Source organism: Castanea sativa, chromosome 2 (genome assembly GCF_040712315.1).
Source record: "Castanea sativa cultivar Marrone di Chiusa Pesio chromosome 2, ASM4071231v1".
Lineage (NCBI taxonomy): Eukaryota > Viridiplantae > Streptophyta > Magnoliopsida > Fagales > Fagaceae > Castanea > Castanea sativa.
This window is the reverse complement of record NC_134014.1, coordinates 29,323,775-29,332,172: the sequence shown is the minus strand read 5'-3', so window position 1 is coordinate 29,332,172 and position 8,398 is coordinate 29,323,775. Positions and strand designations below refer to the sequence as shown.

At 42.5% G+C, this 8,398-nt stretch overlaps 1 long non-coding RNA gene across 1 annotated transcript; it reads left to right on the top strand.

Moving 5' to 3' along the window:
* Window positions 1–5,285: 5,285 nt before the first annotated feature.
* Window positions 5,286–7,266, top strand: LOC142626328 (uncharacterized). The gene is made up of 2 exons (XR_012842490.1): window positions 5,286–5,541; window positions 5,749–7,266. It is a non-coding gene; the product is annotated as an uncharacterized LOC142626328 (long non-coding RNA).
* The last annotated feature ends 1,132 nt before the right edge of the window (window positions 7,267–8,398 follow it).

The following is an 8,398-nucleotide window of genomic DNA, read 5'->3' as shown; positions in this document are numbered from 1 at the left end:
GCACTAATCCTGTGGTTGAGTTTGCTGCTTTGCTCTCAAGAGGTTCTAATGCCTCCAACAAAGGCAACAGCTATTCCAATAAGTTCAATGGCAAGAAAGAGAGACCTATCGGTTCTCACTGTGGCATAATTGGGCATGTTATGGACAAATGCTACAAGATTCATGGGTATCTCTGGTGCGGACACGAGATATAGGCCCCCAATTATACACACATATGGGAGGAAAAACAAAAAGAAGACGGCCCAACCTGTGGCCTTATGGGGTACTGTCATTCTCTTTTGTTTTTTTTTGATGGCTTTGCTTTGATGTGGTTGGCTACGGTGGTGTTGAATGGATCGGAAGTCTGCTCTGATACCAAAACTGACGTAGGACAACCACAGTATAATAATAGGGCAGAAAAATGATAGAACAAACCCTAGGAGTCAGCACCTAAGGGACCGGAGTCGCACCCTGTAAAAAGAAAGCAAACGTTTTTTTTATTATTTCTCAAAGGCTGTGTTACAATAATCAAAAAAGTGTTTAAATAGCTACAACATAAAACCCTAACAACACAAAACCCTAATTATTAAATGTTCGGGCTTGCTTAATCTCAAGCCCAATAACTAATAGGCTCCATCCATAAGGCCACAGGTTGGGCCGTCTTCTTTTTGTTCTTCCTCCCATATGAAGTTAATTGGGAGAGCTGATCTTTTCTGGGAGGACCTTGAGGAAAACCTTAGGCGACGACGTGAGCACCCCATTATTGATTGGATGGAGATGAAGGACGCCCTCTCGAGGAATTATCTTCCTCCAACCTATAGGAGCTCCCTCCTTGAGGAATGGGATCGCCTAAGACAAGGCACTGCTCCTGTGACCGAATACATAGAGAAATTCAAGGAATTCCAGAGGCGAATTCGAATCGTTGAGGAAGAGGTTGTCACACTCAATAGGTTCAAGAAAGGTTTAAATGCTAACCTACTAGGCGAGATTATCACCCGAGGAGTCACCACCTTAAGAGAAGCCTATGACCTTGCTAGGAATTGTGAGTTAGCATCCAAATCTATCTTTTGGCGACGTTCTGAGCCTCGAAGCATTCCTCCCAACCCTCAACTTTTTGGTAGCAAACCTAAACTTACCTTACCCCCTAAGGTCAACCCCAATAGCACCCCGATACAAAAAGAGGACAAGGGAAAATGTGTGATCAATGAGCCCTCAAGATTAGGCTCTCGCCTCCAATGCTTCGTATGCAATGGGATCGGGCATGTTGCGCCTAGATGTCCCTCTAGAACCCTTGTCATTCAAGAGGATGATGAAAAGGTAGAAGATGTTGAAGAGCTAGTGTATGACCCAAATGCCGAAGAAGGCCAAGATGTTGAGGCCGAACGGGAAGACGATCCCGCTACCTCACGTGCATTAGAGCCATCTCTCCTCAGCTGACGATTCCAAGGCTGTTTTTGGTGTCCCTAGAGTGAATGTGGTAAGGTGCTTTGACGAACAAAGGGAACCGATGATTGGCGAAGAAGTGCCATCTTCCCGTACTTACACTAAGTGTGGAGATAAAACGTGCAAGGTTATTATAGATAGTGGGAGTTGCATTAATGCGGTGTCCTCTAACGTTGTTTCCTCGCCAGGCTTGAAATCGATCCCACACCCTAACCCATATAAAGTTTCTTGGGTGGATACTTCCTCCATAGCCATAAAAGAAAGATGTGTTGTCCCACTTCAATTCCTCACCTACAAGGCAACATGGTGTGACGTAATTCCCATGGATGTAGGGCACATTATCTTAGGTAGACCTTGGCTTTATGATTTGGATGTCACCCTTCACGGGCGATCCAATTCTTGCTCATTTATGTTTGGAGGCAAGAAGATTGTGCTTAATCCTTTGAAACCCAAGCCAATCGACATACGAGCAAGAAGCCGAAGTACCGAAGGCGAAAGGTCCGAACATCATAAGCCCAAAGGCGTTTCGAGAGGGTAGCAGCTTAGGAATCCATTGTGTTTGTCTTGGTTGCTAGGGAACTTCATGGAGAGACCCGCGAGGAGCAACTCGGAGAAGCGAGGTCCGTGCTCCAGGAATTTAAGGATGTTTTCCCCGAGGAACTCCCCCGATCAATTACCGCCTATGCGTGATATCCAACACGCCATAGATTTTGTGCCCGTGAGCGACCCCGCCTAACTTGCCCCATTATAGGACGAGCCCCGCCGAACATGCCGAGTTGCAAAGACAAGTAGAAGAACTACTTAGGAAGAGGTTTTGTTCGTGAGAGCATGAGCCCTTCTCGTGCAGCCCCTCGCACTCTTAACTCCAAAGAAAGATGGGACTTGGAGGATGTGTGTCGATAGTCGTGCCATCAACAAGATCACCGTGAAGTATCGTTTTCCTATCCCCGTTGGATGACATGTTGGATATGATGGCCGGAGCAACGATTTTCTCCAAGATAGACTTGAAAAGTTGGCTATCATCAAATTAGGGTTCGTCCCGGCGATGAGTGGAAAACTGCCTTCAAGACAAAAGATGGTTTATATGAGTGGATGGTTATGCCTTTTGGATTGTCCAATGCTCCTAGTACCTTTATTACGAGAGTGATGACTCAAGTGCTCAAGCCTTTTATGGGAAAATTCCTGGTTGTGTACTTTGATGATATCCTCATTTATAGTAAGTCTAGGGAGCAACACTTAGACCACCTAACCCAAGTTTGCACAACCCTTAGGAAGGAGAGTTTATATGGTAACCTCAAGAAGTGCTCTTTCTTACAGATAAAGTTGTCTTCCTAGGTTTCATAGTGTCATCTCAAGGAGTTTCGCCGACCCCGTAAAGTTCAAGCAATTATGGATTGACCCGAGCCCAAAACTATACGAGGTTCGAAGCTTTCATGGGCTCGCTTCCTTTATCGCCGATTCATCAAAGGATTTAGTACCATTATGTCTCCCATCACCGATCGCTTAAAACATGGGAGTTTACTTGGACAAAGGCTGCTACTAAGGCCTTCAAGGAGGTGAAACAAGATGACCGAGGCACCCGTCATGCGTCTCCCCGATTTCACCAAACCTTTTGAAGTGGAATGTGATGCCTCGGTATTGGCATAGGGAGTCCTTAGCCGCAGCGTCACCCAATTGCCTATTTCGTTGAAAAGTTGAATGATGCTAGCAAGTACTCCACGTATGACAAAGAATTTTATGCCATTGTACGAGCCCTTTGGCATTGGCGTCATTACTTGTTGTCTCGAGAGTTTATTATCTACTCGATCACGAAGCTTTGCGTTATCTCAATTCCCAAAAGAAGCTAAATTTTAGGCACTCGTAGTTGGGTTGAATTTCGCAGCCGCTACTACTTTGTGGTGAAACATAGAGCGGGAGCCGAGAATAAGGCCGCCGATGCACCGAGTCGAAGAGTATCTTTGCTATCGCCCATGAGTGTTAAGGTCACTGGGCTTGCCCGACTTAAGGCTGACTATCATTCATGCCAAGATTTTTGGGAGATCTACACTAGCCTAAGTAATGCTTCACATCCCGTCTTGGATGATTATACCCTTCAAGATGGTTACTTGTTCAAAGCCAACAAGTTGTGTATCCCTCGGTCGTCGCGTGAGAGATTTTCTAGTTCGGGAGATACATGCGGAGGCCTTGCAGGTCATTTTGGCCGAGATAAGACAATTGAGGGAAGTGGAACGTCAATTCTATTGGCTCTGGTCTTAAGAGGGGCGTTGCTAAGATAGTTGGTCGTTGTCGTACATGTCAACTAGCCAAACATCGCAAGCAAAACACCGTCCGTACACGCCTTTACCCTGTGCCGTATCGCCCGTGGCAGACGTGAGTATGGACTTTGTGCTAGGTTTGCCCCGCACCTTTAGGAAGCATGATTCTATCCTAGTAGTTGTTGATCGCTTCTCTAAGATGGCTCATTTCCTACCATGTTCTAAGACTTCGACGCTTCTAAAATTGCAAAGCTTTACTTTGATGAGATTGTCAAGCTTTATGGTCTCCCCAAAACCATAGTGTCGATAGGGATGTTCGATTCATGAGTTATTTTTGGAAGACCTCGTGGCATTTAGTAGGCACCAAATTGAAATTTTCCACGGCATTTCATCCTCAAACCGATGGTCAAACTCGAGGTGGTTAATCGTAGCCTAGGAAACCTCCTTCGGTGCCTAAGTGAAGCCAATCGGAATTGGGATTCAATTCTTCCTATAGCCCAACTTGCATATAATAGCTCGTCAATAGGTCTATAGGCGTTAGTCCTTTTGAAAGGTTGTGCATGGATATACACCTAGGAAGCCCTTAGATCTTTTGCCCATGTCCCCACATGTTAGGATTTCGAATCCGTGAGGCATTCGCACGACATGTTCATGATTTGCATACCGAGATTCACAAAAAAATTCACGTAAGTAATTCTCAATATAAAATTCATGCCGATACTCATCGGCGTCATGCAGAAGGTCGTGCAGGAGATTATGTCATGATTCGGATCCGACCCAACGGTTTCCTCCGGGACCGTTAAGAAATTGCAGGCTCGAAGTGCCGGTCCGTTCAAGGTATTGAAACGAATGGGCCCAAATGCATATGTCATCGACCTCCCTCATGATTATGGTATTAGCTCCTCCTTTAATATTGAGGATCTAGTTGCTTATAAAAGCCCCACAAACCTATTCCCTCGATACTCCTTTTGATTTAGCCTTTACTTAATCCTATTGATGCCCCTATGCCTACCCCTTTACCCTTAAATTTGCCCTATGCACATAAAGAATCTATTGATGCTATTTTAGATGAGCAAATTGTTTCTACTGATGGAGGAGTTCACCGTTTCCTAGTTCTGTGGCGCGGCGACCAGATTCCGATTGCACATGGATTACTAGAGATGAGCTACAGCGACTGGATCCTGACTTACTGGAGTACTATCAGAGCTCTTCATCTTTCCACTCGATGGGGTCGAGTTCCTCTCACCCGGGGGGAGTTGGTGCGGACACGAGATATAGGCCCCCAATTATACACACATATGGGAGGAAGAACAAAAAGAAGACGGCCCAACCTGTGGCCTTATGGATGGAGCCTATTAGTTATTGGGCTTGAGATTAAGCAAGCCCGAACATTTAATAATTAGGGTTTTGTGTTGTTAGGGTTTTATGTTGTAGCTATTTAAACACTTTTTTGATTATTGTAACACAGCCTTTGAGAAATAATAAAAAAAACGTTTGCTTTCTTTTTACACTGGTGCCGACTCCAGTCCCTTAGGTGCTGACTCCTAGGGTTTGTTCTATCATTTTTCTGCCCTATTATTATACTGTGGTTGTCCTACGTCAATCTCCCTGGATATAAGGCCAAGGAAAGAATCATGCAGCTAATTTGGTGATTAATTCCACTGTAGAAACTGAAGAGGACCTTACTATGGTGGCTCTCACCCCATCCTAATGTCAACAACTCACGGCCATGCTTCATTCTCACACCTTGGTTCACAATCTGTTGTCAACATTAGCTCAGATAATCTTGGACCTCATCAAGTTGCTACTGTCCTTGTTTAGTCCTCTAAGCCATCTGCCTCACCTGATTTCTTCAATTCCACAGGTAATAAGTCCATTCCCACTCTAGTAACATCTAACTCTAGTTCTATGTCTTTTTGTCTACAATCCTCAGTAATCCTTGATCATTCTATGTTTTCATCCAATCTCATCATCCCATCTGATATTACACTTAATGACTGGATTATAGATAGTGGTGCAACTGATTATATGGTTCATTCCATCACATTGCTGACCGAAATTACTTCTGTAGCTCAGAATTGGCATTTAGCTTAGCTTGATGTGAACAATGCCTTTCCCCAAGGGGATTTGGAGGAAGAGGTATACATGCTCCCTCCACTTGGGTTTGGCAGCAAGGGGGAGAACAACAACTTGGTTTGCAAGCTCACAAAATCCTTGTATGGTTTAAAGCAAGCTAGTAGGTAATAGTTTTCTAAATTGTCTACTACTATCATCAGTCATGGCTTAATTCAATCAAGGTCTGACTACTCTATGTTTACTAGGGTCCAAGGTGATGTTATTGTTGTTATTCTAGTATATGTGGATGACATTCTTGTGGCTAGCAACAATTTACAGCCCATTACAGATTTTAAGTTGTTTCTCCATGACCAGTTCAAGCTAAAAGACCTTGGTCATCCAAAGTACTTCTTGGGAATAGAAGTAGCAAGAACCTCCAAAGGCATCAGCTTGTGCCAGAGAAAATACGTATTGGACTTGCATGCAGAGACTGGTCATCTTGCAGCTAAACCAATGAAGTCACCTATGGAACAAAGTTTGAAGTTGCCAAACTATCATGGAGAGCTGTTGACAGATCCTTCACAGTATAGGAAATTGATTGGAAAACTGCTATATCTGACCTTAACTAGACTTGATATATCCTTTTGTGTGCATCAACTTAGTCAATTTCTTGCACAGCCAAGATAGCCACATCTACAAGCAGCTACAAGAGTACTTAAATACTTGAAGGGCACACCTCGTCAGGGATTGTTCTTCTCTGCTGATTCTAAACTACAGCTTAAAGGTATTGTGGTTTTGATTGAGCCAGTTGTCCTGATACCGGAAGATCAGTCATTGGTTTCTGTGTTTTCTAGGGTGATTTACTTATATCTTGGAAGTCTAAAAAGCGGCATACAGTGTCAAGATCCTCTACAAAGTCAGAGTACAGATCAATGGCAGCCCTTGTGAGTGAATTTGTATGGATGGTTGCCTTACTTAAGGACCTAGGAGTTGATCATACTCAGCTTGCCCTTCTCTATTGTGATAGTCAAGCTGCTATCCACATAGCAGCAAACCCTGTCTTTCATGAGAGAACAAAGCATATAGAGTTAGACTGCCACTTTGTAAGAGAGAAGATACAAGACAAGCTAGTCAAAACCTTCTATGTCTCCATCAGGCACCAGCTAGCTAATTTGTGCACAAAGCCACTTGGTCATCAATAATTTAATAACCTCTTGCACAAGATGGGCATAAATAACATTTATGCTCCATCTTGAGGGGGAGAGTATTGTGAGACTTGAAGAATTGAAGAAGTGCAGTGTAAAAGAAAGCTACAAGTAGTTGATAGTCTGTAGTTAGCTAAACCACCTGTAGTAATGACGTTAATGTTTTAGTGCTTGCATGTGACACACGTGTGAAGCTGTTAAAGAATTAAGATGGTTGTTAGTTAGTTAAGTCAGTTTTCTTTTCTGTTAGTTTTCTCTTCCTCTCTTATCACTCTGTTATGTATATATACAATACTTAGCATTCAATAATACACATAAGGTATTTTCAGCATTGTATTCATTTCTTTCTTCTTTCACAATAAAACCTGAGTTCCAAGATAGAACTCGAGTTTCTAATTCTCAAGTTCCACCATTTTCTTACCCAATATCTATTCTTCTTCTTGTTCCTCTTTTCTCGCCAGATCCCAACGTCTATTCTTCTTCTTCTTCTTCTTCGTCTTCTCTAGCCAAACCGTCTTGCTCTTCTTCGACTAGATCGTCTTGCTCTGTTCTTCTTCAAAGCTCCAAATCGTCTTCCTCTTCCTTTGTTCTTCTTTGGCTTTGCAGATCGTCTTTCTTCCTTCATCTTATTCCTCTGTTCTTCTTTGTATCCGGTTCTTCTATTTCTGGTTTTATATAACTCGAGTTCAACGTGAATAAATTGTTCCACCTCAGCAGTCCAAACTCGAGTCTTTAGGGCTCGAGTTTGTCACCGAACTCAAGCTTCACGACTCAATATGCTAGGAAAACTCAATATGCTAGTTTCCTAAACAGTTTCAAAACCGTGCTTACTAACAAAATAGTCTCTAAAAATTATGCTAGATGGCAAATATCCCCTTAATCTTGGCTTCGTTTTAGCTTCCACCTTCGGTAGCAAATGTGTAGTCTTTGGTTGCAATGAAAGCTCTAGCTTTTGCCCAAGATATTGAGCATTATATTCCATCATCCTTGAGGGTGGTTGAAGCTCTATAGAGTGACGATGAATCCTTAGCATCTTTTGGTCTCCTTATTTCTGATGCTAAATTGTATATTGATTCTTCCAATTCTATTAATTTTTTTTTATACTCACGACTAAGATAAACATGCGAAACATGTCACGAATTTATTATTTAGGATGACAATGGCTGCTTTAATCTTGTGTTGACTATGGCAACTCTAGGGTGAATGCAAAATGTGGACTTTGCTAACAACGGCCTAATGATTTTGGAAGTCAATAAATTAACAACAATATTTCCAATGAGAAATCACAAAAAAAATAATAAATAAAATTTACCAAAGAGAAAAAAGCAACCATAGAAGGAGTAGTCAAACCCCTGGAGAATCAATTAGGTTTAGGGTTTGTGGCATTTTAAATCCCCTTTAAACCAAATAATAAAGAAGAATAAACCTAAATAAAATAACAATAATGATGTAGAAATTTAT